At 40.8% G+C, this 21,024-nt stretch overlaps 1 protein-coding gene and 1 long non-coding RNA gene across 4 annotated transcripts in view; both read right to left on the bottom strand.

Annotated features, from left to right (window-relative positions):
* nt5dc1 (5'-nucleotidase domain containing 1) overlaps positions 1–21,024 on the bottom strand; it is a 74,290-nt gene that overhangs the window by 40,590 nt on the left and 12,676 nt on the right. The gene's annotated exons all lie outside the window — the stretch shown is intronic.
* Positions 39–17,101, bottom strand: LOC117961973. Its single transcript, XR_004660519.1, has 3 exons — positions 16,905–17,101; positions 11,103–11,104; positions 39–159 (listed from the first exon to the last, which is right to left on the bottom strand). It is a non-coding gene; the product is annotated as an uncharacterized LOC117961973 (long non-coding RNA).

Below are 21,024 nucleotides of genomic sequence, written 5' to 3'. Positions count from 1 at the left end.
CTTGTTATGAATTAAAATTGAATTGAAATTTAAATGAAAAGGGAACTCTCTGCTGAGTTCAAAGATATCTCACACGAGACTCTACGTCAAACAGTTCATTAGCTTTGAAGGGGGCGTGGCTAAAGCTTAAGGGGCGGGCCAAACCATGACCAATGAAAACTGAACTCGATGCTGAGTTTCTAATAGGTTTTTCAAGCCTGTTGCCAATATTTTTGTAATATAATAAACACTGTTAGACCTTTTAAAACTATTTCAGCTTGTGTGGGCCTTTATTTTATGCCCTCCCTCGTGGTTTTGCCAAGTGGTCTAGAGTCGTGACTGTCCGTCAATATGGGCTCTCTCATCGATCCCCCTCTGGAGCGGCTGAGACATGTGCAACACCTAGAGGTAAAATGCAATGTCCTGATCCACTACGGTTTATAGCTTGGTGTGAAAACGGACCAAGCCTACTTAGCACCACCTCCATAAGTGAGTGTGACTCTTAAAATTAGTTTACTGACGGCAAGTATTGCCTAAATGATTTCCATTTACAAAGGCTTCCTTCCATGTGAAGGAATACTACTGAAGAAGAGCAAAAAGGCGACACAAACAAAGGCAGCTGAGAGAAAAAAGGGACAGTGGTTTTTGGACATCCGTGTGCAGATCACTGTGGGGGACAGTGACGCCAGTCTCACAGTCCCTCTGAGGGAAAGTGCAATCTGTCATTACACCAAACCAGAGTTATATATAGCCAGAGCTATCTTAAGAAAACTGTGAGGATTTATACCTCAAGGTCTGATCTTAGGAGGATCACAACTTGACAATTTGCATCCAAAATACGCATGAAAGAGATCACTGATAAAACGTTATTCACGCACACTTAAAACAAAAGTTAAATGCAGTTCAAAAATAAAGTTCAATTACCCTCTAACTTGTATATTTTTAAGTATATGTCTCTCTGCTGAATTTTGCTGACTCACAGAAAAAGAAAAAAAAAGCACAAAAAGCGAAAAGTGGAAAACCCTGAACAAGTCCGGCCAGGTTCCTTTTAATCATAGGGGGTTTATGGCACTTCAGTGCTGAATGATCCTCCCATCTCAAGGTGCAATCTCCATAAACAATAGCTGCAGGCCACCAGGGGCATGCTGGGAGTCATCTTCATACAGGAGTCTTGGCAGACAACATGTGGGAAACAAGAAATATTATATTTCTCCAAACCCGACAGTGCTGACAGGCCATGCCAGCAGAATCTTCCTTCTTGATTTTGACTTCATCATTTCTCTGTCTCATTTTTGGTTTTGTATACGGTATGTAAATATATTTTTGGAGAAATGGCGGAATCCCTATGCAATACTCTAACAGACACATCCATATCCAGTCCAAGCGGTTTGTAGACCTTTCACGGTCCCGGGGAGTGCGTGTCTTCATGTGACATAGCACACGGCTGGAGGATGTGATTAACAGAGTGTGTTTACATGCTGCACGTGGGTATACTTATAGTAACCCCAACAAAGGCATCTTCACAGCTTTTCATAACTGCTTTTCTTACTGTATCAAAATAATGCTCACACAAAGCACTGACCAAAGCATTCAGCAATCCAAAGATTCAGAACACTGAAGTACACTGTTGGATATTATGACTGGGAGAAAGTGACTGGTTTATCTAGAGAAGACTCCTTAATGTTGGAACTACATGTTGGTTTTTCTGAGGACTATGGTTAACTGCTCCTCGGATCTCTGCAGGGTAAATCCAGACAGCTAGCTAGACTATCCGTCCAATCGGAGTTCTCTGTTACACGACTAAAACTACTTTTGAAAGTACACATGTTCCACCAAAACAAGTTCCTTCCTGAGACTATTTTGCAGAGGCACTGTTGTTGGTTCGGCGCCTAGCCTAACCCCTAACCCTGGTTTAAAGAAATGCCAATAAACCAGAGCACGTTTTTCTCCCATCCTAGAATGCAGTGTGGACTAGACAGACCTTCCTCCGCAACTCTGAGGAGGAAGGTCTGGTAATGCGAGAACAGGGAGCACACAAACCCAACAACAAGTTTAATTTCAACCTGTCATTTTGTTACATTTTAATCAGTGAAAATGATGGTAAGCGCCAGCTTTGCAAAAAGAAAAGAAAAAAAAAAGAGATAAAAAATGTGTGCCCACAGACAGCGCCATTTCCACGCTTCCCATTCATTGTCTATGCAAGCAGCTGTTCAATGCATTCTGGTAGCATTCCGGGGACTTTCAGGGGGCAGGGCGTTGAGTTCTCCGCTGACAATTTGCGTAAAAGTTGAGGTCCAGGCAACTTAAAATGAAGACATATTAGTAATACTTTATTTGAAAGGAAGTGCATTAGACTGACATGAGGCAGTCATAACTGTGACATGATACCTGCCATGAATGTTCATGACTGTTATTAAGTGTCAATTCAGTAAATTATGACCGTTTTAATGCTAAGTGAGCATTGTTTGAGATGTTTGTGTTATGACAACTTGACGTTAATCTACACAACGCATAACCATCTGTCCAATCTGCTTCACTAGATACCACAAGAGTTAAGTAGGACATTTTTGTTTAAACTTTGGGTGAATCAACCCTTTAAGGCCTTAGACAAGTGAGATGTGTAAAACAAAAGCACTGCAACATAATATCAGGCCAGCTTTGCACACCATCAATCTGTTTGATGAATGGTGAGACATGATGGAGCTAGATGTTTTTCTGTTTACAACATGTGTGTTCAGGAAAGGCAACATTTACCTTCACCCCTCCTGTCTCTGCCTTCTGTCTCGGAGGACAGGGCTACACGTAAACACCACAAATCCACAAGTGAGATTTAAATGGCACTTCTCCATTGTTAGGATCACTGTCAACCCTATTTTCATGTATCAAATGATCTGTTTGGTAATCAAGTTCCTTTGTCATTGCTTTACAGCTTTGTAACAAATGTATACATGTGTTCCATGGTAAGACGTCACCCATCAGGGTGGGGATGCATACTGTTATGTCTGACTTACTAAATTACGTCTCTGCAATGCTCATGCTTTGATCTGGCCTATGTTTGCTCTAAGATAAGCTAAATTTCGGTTTTGCATGCAACAATAACAATTGGAGCACATTCTGTAAAATAGCCCAAAAAACAACACTCCACACTAATGAAGTTGTGCGTTGGTTGCATCAGATTTGCCCTGTGGAGTATGGATGGCAGTGTTGTCTCACACACAAGGATACACTGATGCAATCATAATTAATCACATGGTTGGATGTTTTGGATTATATATATCGGTATATATTTTAGTCTTTCTGACCAAGAAACAAAATACTCACTGTACTTCAAATAAATGTCATGTGGTAACACGGGGATGGTTTAAAAACTATAGGGCTGCAGAGACACATTGACCTGGTGGGAGAACTGACTAAAGAGAGGGAATCTCTCTCCCTGTTAGAGAGTCGTCGTCACGTCATCACATTGAAGTGTGCAGTAGCACTTGGAGCCTAATGAAAGCTGGTAACACCAAAGCCCACATTTAACGTGCCTACATTCTGAGACAACAATGGCTGCAGTCGGTTTAAATAGTCTTTAATAGGCCACCTCGCTGTATTGTGGCTGTGAACAACTCGTAAATCTGTGCGGTAGTTGCCACGTTGAACCAGATCCAGGCAACATGAAAAAACATTGCATTGTACCGTAAGGATGCCCATGTATTCATGCCGAGATGAGGTCAAGTTAATAATTTCTAAGGTCTCAAAGCATAAGGCACTTTACTTCTCGTCTTTTTCCTCCTTCAACTTGTGAAACTAAAGGCTCGTCACACCAGATGATGCACCACGACAGCGGACTTTAGGGAGGACTTATCACATACTAAAGGCGAGGTGTAAGATGTAATTTGTAAGTCTTATGCTTACGTTAGAACTTTTTTAACTGGTGTAACCCTTCAAAAGCAGTAGCACGTAAACTCCATCCAAAGTCAGAACTTAGAACACATAGCTGGTGCCACCCAGTGCAGAAGAGCTTCTGGGTGGACTTTGAGGTGTGATCATTGTGTCAATTAATTTGTCATTGCTGTGACAACAAATCAAATTCCAGCACCTTCACTGCATCAGGGTAGGGGCAGAACTCTCTGAACAGATACCTGTGTCCTATCTGTAATTTAAGTGAATTCCTCTGGTTAACAGAGTTGATGGATAACCTATTTATCATTTTTACTCACTCTCTGCCAAACAACTGAATAAAAACTATGGTAATGAAAGGCAGTACACGGAAGAGAATTTGACAGAGAAAATGGAAGGTGACCAAATATTTCAGATATTATCACTTATGTCCCCTATACTTGTTCCTTATGACGGGAATGTTCATCTGATTACATTACATTTACAATGCAAACAAAGACATCAACGTAACTCAACTTGCCACTTTCCATACTCCCTTAGGTCAAAGGATTGTGGCACGGATGACTTCATCCTCTAACTTAAATCTTTATGAAGCTGTAAAAACATGGATACAGTTGCTATGTCAACAAACTAGTGGCACATGTACATCGTCCCTTCTTAACAAAGCCATTTAAGACGACTGTGTGTTTAATGTAGAGAAAAACATTGACTGTGACAAAACAAGAATCACCATGGAGAGTTTTAAAGTAATGACTTTGAAAATGCGTGACTGGTTTCAATAACGGACTGTGAGGGTATAGAAGAGTGCAGAATGCTGGTTGGTAAGCAGGTTGCCTTGAGACAGGGATTTTGGGAAGACGTTGCAAAATTGCAAAGAGGGATTTTCCTGTGCAGGAGAAGAATCAGACAACAAACCACAGCTCTGTAGTTAAAGGAGACTTCAGTGCGTCCAGAAAGCAGCCAGGCTATCAGACAGGAAGCCGAAAACAATAACTCTCAGCGGCGCTAAACAAATTCAACAGTCAATTTAGCAGTGGACACTGAGGGGAATGAGTGGTCGGAGGCGTGGTGGATTTGACGAGAGCATTTTGGTATTTTTGCAGCTTAATACCATGTTTAAATGAAGCTGCTGACTTTAAGGCCATCTAATTTTGGATGACCATAAAAACCAGTGCACATGTCCTTTTACCAAAGCTGTCCTCTGGTTTACTGAGAAAATTAGGCATTACTTTCCTTCAGTGACTCCACCTATGCTTGGAGATATGGCGTTGAATCTGAATGAATCACACATGTGCACATTGCAAAAAAACTGAAAAGTATAAATGCATTTTATTAGCAAATAAAATGCTTTTAAACTTTCATTTTTGCAACAAAACCAAAACTAGTAGTTTAAATGAAATGTTCATTATAAAAAGCTGTTCCTTTAGCTACTCCCTATCACTCCAAACTGCAGCTAGTTCGTCTTTTCCTTCATGCGTACATCACATAAAATGTGTGTTGTCCACATACACAAAGCCAAGGACCCAAAAGAGAATGTGGCTTTAATCTCCTCCCAGTAATTATAGTGTAGAGGAGGGGCGGTTGAGGGCACCTAACCAGTGGTCATTACAGCTGTGCAGGCAGCCCCCTATGATATGATGCATGGGACTGACTCAAATCCTCCATGGGATTGATCTGCTATTTTCCAAATGATGCAGGAAAAATGTTGCATAGGTGGTAGTTGAATGACCTTCACATCAACTGAAGAAAGATGCAAAGAATGACAACTGTTGTCATTCACCTGCATGTCCTGCAAAGAAGTTTTGTGATGTAATGACTATTTGTGGGCTATTTTGCAAGCTTTAACCGGTATCCTATATTGACGACGTTTCATTTCCAGGATAGTTCAGGTGCCGCCAAAAGCTCCACCGGATTTCCCTTATTTTGGCCGAATGTGTGTCCCCGTCCTCTGTCTCTGTGTTGGCGTTCTAACTCCGGTGGATTTCTGAGGACTATGGTGAACTGCTCCTCAGATCTCTGCAGGGTGAATCCAGACAGCTAGCTAGACTATCTGTCCAATCTGAGTTTTCTGCTGCACGACTAAAACCATTTTTGAACTTTGAACACATGTGCCACCAAAACAAGTTTTTTCCCCAAGGTATTTTGCAGAGACACCATTGCTGTGTCCGGCGCTGAGTGGGACCAAAAACAATTCTGATTAGTTTGAAGAAATGCCACTAAATCAATGCATGTTTTTCTTCTATCCCGAGATGTTGTGTGAAAGGGCCAGACCCCCCGCAGTGCCGTGAGGAAGGTCTGACAGTGCGAGATTAGCTAGCTGGAAACATTCTAACACCAGTGGGTCATTCTTCAACAAACTAGCAGTCTAGCTAACTGCCAGCAAGCTAGCTAGTCAGTAGTACGTTGATTTAGTGCACTCATTTCAACTACTTCTTCATTTTTCCATGTAAAAAACTGTGAATTTGAAGAGTATCTAATAGTTTGTGCCCTTAAATTTATTGTTTTGAAAGTGACATAATATCAAAGGCATACACATGACAGAGTTCTTGGAGACCAAGACCGAGCCAGAAAGAAGCGATCAACTGGTCACATCTTAAAATGTACTTCAGTCCCTGCAGGATTTCACAATGTTGCGCCAATTCACGCAAATTCAACCAATCACCGCGACTTTGGTGTGATGCACAACTTTTACCAATCACCGCACATTTGACTAATAACCGGAGTTTCCCGCGACTTTGACCAATCCCAGCAGTCCCACATGCCAGACTCTGTATCAGCATGTGACTCTTAGGGCCAAAGTCCAGGCGGGAGTGACAACGGATTGACATCACACTTTCGTTCAAATTAATTTCCCTGTTTCTGCTTTGAAGACGAGACGCGTATCACTCGAATATCTTACACTCACCAACAAAATGTGCAGCGAAAGACGGTACAAAACATGTCAGACAGTCCTGCCAACCTGTATACATTTTAACATCAATGTACGCTGTAACCGTTTTTCACTCTGAAGTCAGTGAAAGCAGCAGCCGTTTCAATCATGTCAGCTGTCTGCAGTGGGCGGGGCTGCTCGGTTCCCCCCCGCAACTGACGCGTGCGCACACACAAACTCACACAAACACACACAGAGGATGCAGGAAAAACCGGAGATGAGATGTACAGGATGACCTAAATTGAGGACAGCTACGCTCGTTATTGTAAGTGCAATGATAAGTTAAAGTCCAAGAAGTCCTTAATCAAACCGTACGTATGAGTGTCCCAGGCCAGGATAGGAAATTAACTAACAATGTAAAGATCAACAAGCTACTGACAGACATGTTCAAATTTGATTCATTCAATCAATTATTATTTTTTGTCTTAAATCCATCAGCCATTTTCATATTATATCAACATGTGCAGCATCCTGAGCATTTTTGGTAAGGTTACTAAGAAAACTAGAGTTGTTTTATTCTCCTCAAAACAGGTTTCCGTTTTATTTTTATAGAACTATACAAAAAAAATCTTTTCAAAAAACATTGCAACTTTTATCGCAATTTTTTACAAAATCAGCATTTTGGGCCGTAACAATCTCAAAAAAATGCCGCAAAATCCTGGAGGGCCTGATACTGAGACGCTCTGCTTCTGTTTTAGTTTTGAGGCTTTCTTTTTTCATCAATACATTTTTGCACATTTCATCTTTCTTCCTTTTCCACTGTTTCTACCAAAGTGTAGCACACAGAGAATAGGTGGATGTAGACACAATACCCTGTAAATTTCACCACTGAGTTGGTGTCAACAGCATCACATTCAAGGCCACAACACATTTTTGGGGGAGAGGAAACATTCGGACTGTGTTTGCATGCCTCAGCACAGCTAAAAGACTGCGGTGCTTGCGCTTTGAGTCATTCTTCCACAGCCTCCCTGTGTTCTTTCTCAAGTCTCCCTATAAACAACACAAACTTTGAAGTTATTTTCATTTTTTAACAGTTTAAATGACTGCAGCCAAAAGCTACAGCTGGAGTATGAAACTATTTGAAATATTACACAACAATGCTTAAATCCTTTTAGATGCTCATCTAAATCCAGATGTTGCCTTATCTGTCATGCGCGATCGACCCTAAACAGAGAAAAGGCTATTCAGCTAATTTCGCACTAAGAATATTTACTCTGGGAGTACATTTTAAGTTTTATTTAACCCACATAATATATTTTTCTACATCTAAATTCATGTTCATTTGCCCTATCTATTCATCAGCTGTGGTAAAAATCAAACCAAAGAGATTTATATAGCTCGAGAGATAAATGCTATTCGTGACTTGCTCCTTATTCATTTCCACTGAGGGATGCAGGGTTTCTTTGGATTGGAGGGGGGAAAAAAAGAGCCAAGGGCTTCTGAACTTCCTTATGCTTTCTTCCCACTGTACTAAGAATGGTTCTCAGGGATCCTTTTCCAGCCCAACACCTAAAATAAAATCTAAACCGACAAAAACAACAACAGACCTGAGCTAGGAGGAAAATCCACACAGAGTCCAGTATATTTAGGAAACGGGCCACCGGGGCTGATAAGCACTGGCTTTACAATGCCATAAAGACCTGTATAAGCACATACTCCAATGCCAAGACCTGAGCTCATTGGTAGTATGTTAATTAAAAATAAACATCCTACAGGTAAAGGGTTTGTGTGAGACTATTTAGGGTTCAGTCATATATTAAAAAGATTCCTTGCAGCCACAATAAATATCAGTATAAAAGTCAACTTTATATATCAAAATCACAGATTAGTCTCAAAGGGCTTTAAGCTATACAATATATGACACCCTCATCCCTCAACCCCAGGCCCTCAATCCGGAAGGAAGAGCTCTACACAAAAAAATCCTGTCAAGCCCCGATTCTATCCAGACCACTTCATGATCATAAACTCCTCTGGATTTAATTAATTAACCAGACTATAAGAACACCCGGATTATAAAACCACATAATTAGATTTTTTAAAACCAAATCTTGATTTCATAAAGAAAGTCACTTTATTAAAAAAAATATATAATGATAATACGATACAACTTTATCAGATCGTACTGAAAGTCTTTTTGCGTTTACGAGCAGCTCCGCTTAAAAATAAGAAGTAAAAAGATATACACACAGAGTTAGACAACAATTACACATCTAGTACAAAGATGAGGACAAATCCCCAGCCATGGCAAAGAAACATGTTACGTGATATCCTCGCGTCCAGATCCTAAAGGAGAATTCCGGTCGATTTCAACATTTAGCTCTGTTTTAAAAACGATTGTAGTGGAGAGAGTGTAGGGAGACAAATGAAACCAATAGGTGCTGCCTTACACCGTGTTATCCTCCTGCTAGTGTTAGCACCCAACAGCCTTAAACAGGGCAAGTTTTAAATGTATTTTTAGCCTCTTAACATTTCTAAATGTCATTAAAAGTGCCAACTCATGTGCAGTGATTCCTTGTGAGTGAACAGTGAATCTGACTGCTGTAAATGTGAAAGAAAGGCTCGAAAGTTGTGCTAATTCAGCTGTGTTTAGTTCCTGTGTTGAGAGGCAGTTGGAGAGCTTAGGGACCGTCTACAAACTACAACACAGAAAAGAGATAAAACAAAGATGTGTAGGCTATCAATTTAATGATTATATAAGGAAGTGTCTCCAAACTTACCTCAATTATAACTTGTCTCCTGCTAGTTGTACTGCAGGACTTACTTTTCAAAAAGAAGCATATGCTCATTTTCAAAGATATGTTTGTATCTCCTTTCTGTGTTGAAGTTTGTAGATGGTCCCTAAACTCTCTGACTGCCGTCTCAACACAGGAACTAAACAAAGCTTGATTAGCACAACTTTCGTGCATTTCTTTCACATCTACTGCAGTCAGAATCACTGTGTTCTCTCAGAAGGAGTTGTTGCACATGAATAGGCGCTAGTAATGACATATTGACCACGTTTAGAGGCTAAAAACACATTAAGAACTTGTCCTGTTTCCGCCTTTTGGATGCTAACTCTAGCACGAGGATAAGACGGTGTAGGCAGCACTGATTGGTTTCATTACTCTCTACTGACAAACCTCCACATTTACAAACAACTGGGCTCCATGTTGGAATCGACCGGAATCCTCCTTTAATCGGCAGCACACAGATTTTGGTTCAGCAGCAGGATAGACTGATATATAAAAGAGTCCTTACGCTAGTTGTGTCTAAATGAAGGGAATCTAAATTGCCTGTTAGAAGGCAAACGTTGGTATTCATAATTTAATACATGCATGGAGTCAGAAGAAATGTCTGCGCATGCTCTTCTTGTGGACTGTACTAAAGAAGTTTGACCAGGTTGACCAATGACCTTAGCCCACACTGTGAGTTGATTCTATAATAAATATGTTTATGTTGAGTAAGTCTGCCTCAACGGATGGACACTGATGAGAAAAAGCTACATTTGATGTCCCGCCCCTTCCGCTTTAACCACTCTATATTTTTATAGGGCACCGTTGCTGCATTACCATGTTTCTCTCTCTCCACCACACTGTCATGTGATGACAACCACACATAAGCATTTTAAGGCATTGAGTAAATAACATTTAATATTTAATAGTTGTCTCCTATAAACTGTAAATGCATTGCATTTTTTAATGACAGAATTTTAACTGTTATTTTTCCTGTTTTTAAAACCTGCGGTATACTGTATTACTGCGGTGATAGCAGGGTTGGGTAACAAAATCAATCCAAATCAATATTCTCATATGAGAGTAGCTATTGTCTTAGATTTTTTATATTGTAATATCATGATATGACATAAGTGTTTTCTTTTGCTGGTTTTTAAAGGCTGCATCACAGTAAAGTGATGTCATTTTCTGAATTTCCCAGACAGTTCTCGCAGTTCGATTATGCACTTACTGGTTTAATAGTAAACTGTAGCCAGGCTTGTTTTCTCATTAACTGGCGGCAGTACAGTGGTACATATCAAAAATAAGGTATATACTACATTGGTATAGTTTGTGTTGCAACCGCTGCAGCTGCCTTGGCGCCCACTTTCACAAGTTTGAAAATACATTGGTGGTCCCGTAGCGTCCGCTCCGAAGCAAAGATGGCGGCCGTTGAGTGTGAGTGCTCTCCAGGGATCCATGCTAGACGTTTTGACCACTTTGAGTGAAGCATCCGGGGGTGCTCGCAGTGCACGGCACTTGGTCACACTTCGTCAGTGTGAATGCACTATGTACTCAAAATAGCTAGTGTAACTACATAAGTGCCCGATTTGAGACACAGCTCTTCTCTGTCTATGTTTTGGCTGATTTTATGAATTTTACCTACAGGAATTCAACTAGGATGTATCTGAAGTGAACATCTAATTCAATTAAATTTTAAACTAACATTGTTCTGCATTTGTGAAGTATTGCTATAATGAATCCAGCTGTGAGATCTGAGATTTTAGTTGTGAGGCATTTAAACATGCAGTAAATTGTGAATGGTATACTTTATGACTAGACTTATGTTTCATTGATTTTAATGAGGGTTGTACATTTGTGGTACAGGGCAGATTATTCAGTGATCATTTGAATTCAGAGAAAGGTTTGGAGACAGTGAACTGCCTAACTGACAACATGTTTTGGAGTTTTTGCCTTAGATTCAGTCGAGAACAATCAAGGAGGAGTGTGAAAGGAACGCAAAAAGAATTTGAAAACAACAGCCCTGTCAAATAACTCCCTTTAGTGATGAGTTAGCATGGCTCGACCAGAGCTTGGCTCCCATCACACGCTCCTTTTCTGTGTCTCACTTTAAGTTTCCATAGTGTCTAAAAATCAATAAAAACAGCCGTTCAGATGAGTCCTAAACATGTTTGCCTATGCTGTCTGCAGGAGCTGCCAACGCCCCTCTTTCTATTTTTGTCTTTGTGCACCATAATTATTTTGATCTCTGCGTAATTTGGTAAACACTGGCGCTCTATCCAGAAAAACAGAAACATAATAGCATTGGAGCTGTTTAAGACATTGGGTTTGGCCTCCAACACCTTTTCTCACCACTAACACCAGCTCCACAGTCAGTCAGCAAGCCTCAGAATCCTCTGTGCAACCCAGAGACGCTGGAGGACCATGGGAAGGGATGAGAGAATGGATCCACCATGACAACTACAAATGTCTGATGCAACAGACACAACAGGAGTCGAAGAGCAATGGCTGAATCTCTACAGCAGTAAAAAGGGACTATGAAATCCTGTACATTGGATAAGTTCCCAGTGTAGAAACCCTACAGAAGATGGTAAAGGTGTTAAGGAGAACGTTAATGAAGACGTTTAACATAAAGCATGTAATTCAATTCAATTCAATTCTATTTATAGTATCAATTCATAACAAGAGTTATCTCAAGACACTTTACAGATAGACCACACTCCAGAATTTACAAGGACCAAAGAGTTCTAGTAGTCTACTCCAGAGCAAGCAACAGTGCGACAGTGGCGAGGAAATGTATGTAGTATGATTGTAGAATCCACACATAGGCTTGTTCGCGATCCCACAGCGGGCCAATAAGATGCAGCGGCCAACAACCCTTCGGTTTGCAAGCATGTCACTTCTCATTGTAAAACTGCAAGAAAAGACTGTCAGATGAGAAATGTGCCAATCATCGCTGAACACACAAGCAGGTGTAGGCTGCTGTACTGTGGAGCCGGACAACTTCCAAATAGTAGTACAAGGCCTGGAATTCTGTGAAAATCAATTTATATGGCTAGACAATCCTTTAATGATACATCTCAATATTGTTTTAACTATTAAATACAAAATCCTAGGGCTGGGCAATATGTCGTTGTTGTATCGATATTGCGATATGAGTCTAGCTATCGTCTTAGATTTTGGATATATCGTAATATCGCAATATGGTAAGTGTTGTCTTTACCTGGTTTTACAGGCTGCATCACAGTGCAGATGATGTCATTTTCTGTCATTTACCACACTGTTATTTACCTTTACCCTCTAAGTCATTAAATTATTTCTGGAGAATATTTTTCAAAAATCTCATTGTGTAAATAACATTTTGTTAAAGCACCAGTAGTCAACCAAACAATATCGTCACAATTTCGACATTGAGGTATTTGGTCAAGAATATCGTGATATTTAATTTTCGCTACATCTCCCAGCCTTACAAAATAACCAAGAAAAGATTAAGTAAATTAAAATGGCACAACTATAGAGTAACTATGGGCAGCCACATAGTTCATTTGGGTAGAGCGGGCGCCCATATTTAGAGGTTTATTCCTCGACGCAGCTGGCCAGGGTCAACTCCAACCCCCCCTCTCTCTTTCATGTCTCCAGCTGTCGTATAAATGCCTCAAAAATATAGAAATAAAAACAACTATAGAGTAACTATGAAAAATAGTTCTTTTTTTAAACATTTCTTAATAAAAGGCACATACAAATGCAAATTTGAGTGCTTCACAGTGCTTTACTGCAAATCCAAAGTAGGAGCATGGACTGAGTTCTTAGCCAAAGTGAAGGAGTTTAAATACCTTGGGGTCTTGTTTGCGAGCGAGGGGACAACGGAGCGGGGGATTGGTTGGAGAATTGGCGCAGCGGGTGCTGTAATACATTCAATTTATCGCACTGTTGTGACAAAAGGAGAGCTGAGCCAGAAGGAAAAGCTCTCTATCTACCGGTCAGTTTTACCCTCACCTATGGTCATGAAGGCTGGGTCATGACTGAAAGAACAAGATCCAGGGTACAAGCGGCCGAAATGGGTTTCTCTAGAGGGGGGCTGGCGTCTCCCTTAGAGATAGGGTGAGAAGCTCAGTCATTTGAGAGGAGCTTGGAGTAGAGTTGCTGCTCCTTCACGTTTCCTTCCTTTTCATGGAGCCAGTTGAGGTGGTTTGGGCATCTGGTAAGGATGCCTGATGGAGGTGTCCCCAGCTGGACGCCTCCAGCTGGGAGGAGGCCTCTGGGAAGACCCAGGACCATGTGGAGGGATTATATCTCCACCCTGGCCTGGGAACGCCTCGGACTGCTGCCCCTGCAACCCAACCCCGGATACGCAAACGAAGATGGATGGATGGATAGAGCGGGGAAATCTATTTAGAGTGGCTTATTTTATTAATTAAAATATCAATATTTGGCACCAGCGTATGGGACAACGATATATTGCCATATGGATATTTTGTCCCACCCCTATTTATTATAGCTATTTATCTCTCAATTTATTTTTGAACTTCTCAAACTGGGCACACTTGATAGACTGTGGGTATATGCATGCCATTGGCCATATTTCATGAAGCGTTTTTCTCTTTCGCTACAAGAGTCAACAACAACCTCCAAGCTAGTGAGCTACACGCTGAAAATGGCAAGTATTATTATTTGGATCATGCCATTTGGCAGGCATGCTTGCTTCTTTCGATGAATGGTTGTAAAGATGTACAAAGAATTTGTAAATGATGTATTCTTTATGAAGGATTTAACCATTTTAATGCCGGGGCTCTCCTTTCCACGTGCAAATGTTTTCAATTATTTTAACATATATTTGTATGTATTGATATAATTAGTTCTATGTTTGACTCATCTGATAATCTTTTGCAGCCTTTGTCAGTTTCGCCCCCCCACACTATCCACCCACAGACAAAATTAAATATTTGTGCAACACCTAACTTTTTAAATACCAAGATGTGCGATTTTGTTAGACAATTAGAGATCTTTTTCAGCTCCTGAACAGACCGATTGCAACACCAGCCCTGTAAAATCTGCTGATTATGAGCTGGTGTGGCACAGTGAAAATGAAAAGTGCTTGTCATTATAGCACTTACTCGGCTTTGATTAAGATAATTGGCTTTACAGTAAACCATTACCTGCTCCTAAAATAAATCCTAAAATGAGAGAAAAATCTGTTTAGTTAACTAAGAAAGTCAGTGTCTCTGGCTTTAATTCCTCTTTCTCATGAGACCAACCTTTTCATAATTTCCTTATGACTTGCAGAGGATTATGTCAAGCTTAAAAAAAAAAAGGGCGGCCTCTAGCTCACCCAGTAAGAACACTCAACCTATGTTGGCCGAGTCTTGCAGCGGCCCGGGTTTAAATCCGACCTGCAGCCCTTTGCTGTGTCATCCTCCATCCCTCTCCCCCTTTCATGTCTATCTACTGTCACAAACAAATACAAGGGAATAGCCGCAAAAAAAAATAAAAAGTAATAAATAGAAAACCTTTAAAATCCAGAAGGATGTAGTGAAGGCTTTTGGTTGCTGTTCTGAATTACAGTAAGCCTCAGGCTGGTCAAACTTCCAACCATGGTTTTTGTCTTTAGGTCTCTGTAATTGCAGCCAACACACAGCAAGGAGGTCCATTCATAAAGCTCTATGTGCCTCTTAGTGGCATTTGGATATTAAAACATTAAATGGGAACCACCGTCATTCACTCCCAGCTCAAACACTCTATCTTTAGCTCCTACTTTCCACTCTTTGCTGCTTTCATGGGCACATCAACCTGCAATTACGTTGTCGCTTCTCTCAGGCACCCTTGCATCCTCAAATCTCTGGGACCAAATGGGGACATCCCAGTCCAAAAACTTTAAAAATACAACACAAGGCATAAAAATACATACCCAAATTATATAAATATAACTATTAATAACTATATTGAAAACAAACCCGTAATTTTAGAACCATACCAAGACACTCATAAGATCCTAAGACTATGAATCTTTCCTGGGTCAACAGTCATTTTGTATCACGTCAATGTTGACCTATAACATCGTCATAGGGACAAAGTCTCTATTACATGACAATGATGTGTCCTTTTTTAGCATGTGAGTACAAAATAACCAGAATTATTATTTCATAACACAGTGAGAAAATGAAGAAAATGCATTGAAATAATTCATAGAAATATAATACCTACACATTTTCTCACATATTCAGCAAAGTATCAAAGTATGAAACCACAACACATTTATAACTTATTGTACGTCTGTTTTGTGTTTCCACAACATGTAACCCCGCTTTGGGATGGGTTCAGGGCAGTAATTGAATTTACTGTCAAATTTAAAAAAAAAAATTCTGTTGAAAACAGGAATATAGATCTGATAAAATCTTAAAAGTTTAAATGTTTAAATATGTATTGGCCTCAACATTCCACTATCAGTTGGGCTCTAGATTTAGCAGTAAAAAGCAGTAAAGTTCAGCCCAGTGTTTGTAAAACTATTTACCCCACGTACCACCTCAGGACATTTTAGGCTTTCCCAGTACCACCGTTATGGCCGACAATAGCGTAGGCCTACCCTATTCAGCAATGTACAATTGACACAAGAGGAAGGTTTATTCTTAATAACATTTATTGTTGACTGTTGTCAGCCACGGCCAACCTGTACTTCCTCCATCCCGCTACAACTAAATCCAAAATTCGTGGTAATTTGGGTCATTTCCTTACTATTTTGCACCGTGTGATGCTAGCAGGTGCTGTGGAGACTTCACCACCGTTGTTTAAGTATCGACTAGACTTGAGATCGGTCCACGGTCTGTCATCCACTATAATTTCCACAGGGTTGCTTGAAATATTCTCATTCTGATCTGCACTTCTCTTCCAAACACTTCCCGTTTGGAGCCACCATTACAGAGTTGTTGCACCATTCCTTTTACCTTTGCTTACTATCTTGCACACATCTTGTAACTAATTATGACCATTACTCACTGACTACTTGAAAAATATATATATAGCAGTTACCGTATGCTCAGAAAATAAAAAGGTTGCGTTGATCTTCTCTCCACGGATGATCAGTGTAGAAAAACACATTTCATCAAAACCATTTAACAATTAAAGCTGCAAGCAGCGTTGGACGGCCACTTGCTCCTCTTACCGTGTCGGGGTTACTGGCGTACGCCAATCCTCACAATGCTGCATTTGCGCAACCATCGGACACAGCGCATGTTGGAGATTGCGCCGTTTGAGATGATGATTTGGGCAGGGCAAAACCGTCATCAATGAAAACTGAACTCGCTGCTGAGTTCATGATCCTTTACACATTGGTCTACGTCAAACGGGTCATTAGTTATAAAAAAAAGGGGCGCATCTTTAGCATGTGGGGCGTGCTAAACCATGACCAACTCTCTGCTGAGTTCACTGATACCTCACAAAGTAGTCTACATCAAACGGGTCATTAGTCATGACAAGGGGCGTGGCTAAATCATAGGGGGCGGGTCAAACCATGACCAATCAAAAGGAACTCTCTGCTGTGTTCAGTGATACCTCACAAAAGACTGTACATTAAACGTTTCAAAAGGCATAAAAGGGGGCGTGGTCTGAGTAAAATTTGTTAGTCTATGTTAAGCGTACTGCAGGGGCTCAATATTTGTATCTTTGTACGTAAAGCCAGCGAGCCATTTTTGTCCGCCTATTCCCAAAAACCTTAAAATACATACATTTTCACCAGGATTGAAGTGACCCCCAATTTTTTTCAAAAAGGCGTTTCATTTGCCAGAAGAAGGAACAATAATTCCTTCAGTTTCAGTGGGGCCTACGCCACTGTTGGCGTCGGGCCCTAAATATCTGTGTATTAACAGTTGTGTGTCTGTATATTTTAACAGAAAGTGTCCATAGAACGTGATTCACTATTTCTGTTTATTTACATTTCTAACTGCATTATTTGTGCTCTGGCTAGTCCACATAGCATTCTCGGATGGGAGAGAAACGTGATCTGGTTTATTGGCATTTCTTTAAACCAATCGCAATCATCTTGGGCGGGGCTTAGTGCTGCTCAGAGGCCTTGTGCTGCTGCATCAGGAAGGAACTTTGTTCAAAAGTAGTTTTAATTGTGCAACAGAAAACTCAGATTGGACAGATAGTCTAGCTAGCTGTCTGGATTTACCCTGCAGGGATCTGAGGAGCATTTAACCATAGTCCTCAGAAATCCACCGGAGGTTAGAACACTAACACAAAGACAGAGGAAGGGGACGGACATCCTGCCGGAAAGAAGGACATCCGGTACAATATCTGGGGGCAATGTCGCAATTCCGAAAGTGGCACGTTGTGGATATAGACTTGTGCTTTGATAACCTTTGTAGACCGCGGAGGTTGGTTTTGAGTTTAAAAAAAGTCCACCTTGTCACTTTTTTAAACATTTTGGGTGTTTATCCAATGTTTTCGTCAATCTTTTCTACGTTTTGGGCATTTATTCCAACGGTTATGTGATTTTTTCATCTGTTGTGACACTTGCAGACCCTTTTTTAATAACATTTTTAGAAGCTTAATAACTGAGCAGCTTCATATGAGAGAATTGTGAATAACATAAAATGTTCTGTATTCTAACTTATGCTGCACACATCATTTCTGGTTTTAATTACGGGTAACATCTGGGTAATAAGCTGCCAGAACTTTCTTTTCTGTTATTTTACGGATTTATTTCTTAGAGTGTGCATGCATATGGTAAAGCATGTTGGGAAGCAACCCCTGTCATCAGTGGAGTTAATTAGAGCCAATGAAGGAGCATTAAGTCACGTCTGGAGTGCAGCAGCACGTTAAGATGTTGGGATGGGCAAAACAATGGTTACAGCAGACCCTTGCCAGATATACCACCCACCCTCCTGTCAGAAGGTGTCTGAAAGCACTCCATATCATGCTCTGTTTCTACTGCTTTCCATTCAGTACATCTCCCGTCCTAATTAAATGTTTATGTACCGTGACTGCCTTTTACCATTCACAGCACAAGCTTACCCAGAAACCTAGCGAATCTAAGTAGCCATTAAATTAAACCTCAAAGTGGCCGGATTTAGATAGGGAGGCATTAATTCTGACACACCAAAAAAAAAGATCCAAATGAAATAAAAAAAGCAGCCATGACTCACTGTGGTCACAGCCAATTTCATGGCATGCAGTGGCACATAAGATAAAGTTATCTACATTTCGGGAATGCAAAAAGAGATTTGTTCTCACATTCAGCTAGCACGACATTATTCAACTTTCAAATGTCACTGCTTCAATTATTTAAATGTAATTATTCATTTCAATTTAAACTGTTGACCTCTTTCTGCTTTAACATGTGAATGCGTCCTATTATTAGAACTGTAGAATATTCTCATTCCATTGGTAGATTAAAAAAAATAAAATAAAGAAGTTGAGTTGGACATTTGTTTGACTAAAAGTGGGTCTTGCAACCTATTGACCAGGTTCATGTCACTATTCAAAGAGTAGCTGTGACTGGCTAATTTTTGACGCATTTGTGCTAGAGTGCGGATACCCGACTAGAGTCCGACAGGCCGGGCCGGGTCAGGTCGGGACAGATACTTACAAATAAAGTTCTGTTTTGGGTCGGGCTCAGTCACATCAGCGCAATAAGGCATTTGTTGTAAAATGGTGCTGTGGCTCCTTTAAGAGAGCTCAGTGTGTGTGTGTGTGTGTGTGTGTGTGTGTGTGTGTGTGTGTGGTAAGTGGGCAGAAGAGCAGAAGAGAGAGGGAAAGAGGAAGCCGACGTGTAGATGCGACCGGAGCAGAGTTGGTGGAATAAGTTTTGTACACAGTGTATGTGGTGTCCGAAATAAACCCCGGACTGAAAGCCGAACTCATTCATTTGCTCCCTACAAACGGGATTTTAACCCTGACGTTATTCATTTTATAATGTCAGCCCTGGAGGTAACGAGTCTCCCCTGGTTTTCTGACCACGGTTGGAAACAAAGCCATTAGGAACGGTTGTTTGAATTCCTTTTTTAAATTAAACAGCTCATTAGTGTGCCCTTGTTGCCACGTGTCATCTGTTGACATTTCTGAATGCCTAAAGTTGCTGAATAAAAGCGTGCTTTCCATACAAACAATCATAGCCGTGTCAGTGTGAGAAAGAAATCTGATTTTAACTGAGTCAGGCTCGGGTCGGGCTCGGAACATAAATATCTTAATGCCTGTCGGGCTCCGGTTGGGTTCAGTTACTGCTCTGTCGGAAGTGGGCCGGGCAAGGACACAAAAATGTGGCCGATCAGCACTCTACACAAAGCTATAAACAACTACTATTAACCCTCCTCTTGTCCTTGGGTCCAATTTAACCCCTTTTCCAAGTTTTTATGTCATAAAGTTGCGGTTCCTAAAGTGCCCAAATATAACATGCAGTGGTGTAGTACTCAAGATCGGTTTGGTTTTAAGACTAACTTTTGAAGGTCTCGGTATCATCTCAGAATTGAGCGCATATTTTCTCGGCCTTGTCTCGGTCTCGGATAAAGGGGACTGGGGATTTTATTTCATTACCAGTCAAGATCTCAACTGCAGAGATTTCGCTTAATTGCCCATGCATTGTCAGATTTATGCCTGGGTAAAAACTTGCAAATGCATCCAACATTTTGACTTTTATCTCATTTGAAATTTGTTAGTGTAAACCGGAAAAGAAGCTCTGGCAGTCTAACTCAAATCTGGTCTTGGTCTTGACTTAGTCTCGCCCTGCCTTGTTCTTGGTCTTGGTCTCAACTCCTCAAAGTCCTGGTCTTGTCTCGGGCTGGATACACTTTGGTTTTGGAGTTGACTTGGTTGCGGTTTATGTTACCGTGACTACAACACTGGTAACATGAATGGTTCCATACCATACAATGCTCTTTGCAAGTAACATGAATGCTCACTTCACTACTTTAATTTGCCAAAACACTAAAACTGCTTTTTCAAACTCAGAAATTGTATAATTTGATATAAATTAGGTTTGTTGACCATGAATTCCAAAAAGAAGTGTAAAGCTTGTGGTAACAAGTTGGAATGAAGTTGGCTAAGAAGATGTAATACAGAATTGGGTGATAATTTAAACTTAGAATGTTTTATAAATGGGCAAACAGACGAAGGTCAACACAAGGGTTAATAAAGCCTCCCAGGCAACCAGCAGAGATCCCAGGAAGTCCCTGCTCGCTGCAAAGACATCGCAGAAGGTTTCCCACTCTTTCCAGTCTTTGTGCTAAGCTAAGCACAGCTGCTGGCTACGGCCATGTCCTCACTGCAGGTGAGATAAGCAGTACACAGTCCTGCTGTGGGTTCCATGTTATTCCTCTGATCGACAATGGGTTGTGATAACGTGCCAGGATACACAGCAATGCCCCATCTGGGACTGGGCATTGAGAACCAGTTCCAACTTGGAACGGTTTAAAAAATGATGATTCAAATCGCCGATAGTTTTTTCCCATCGTTATTTACAGACAGGCGTCCACAGGCAGCTCTGTGTTGCTGGAGACGCTGCAGTTCACATGCAGACCATGCACTGCC

This window comes from Etheostoma cragini, chromosome 18 (assembly GCF_013103735.1).
Source record: "Etheostoma cragini isolate CJK2018 chromosome 18, CSU_Ecrag_1.0, whole genome shotgun sequence".
Taxonomy (NCBI): domain Eukaryota; kingdom Metazoa; phylum Chordata; class Actinopteri; order Perciformes; family Percidae; genus Etheostoma; species Etheostoma cragini.
This window is presented reverse-complemented; position numbering and strand designations above follow the sequence as displayed.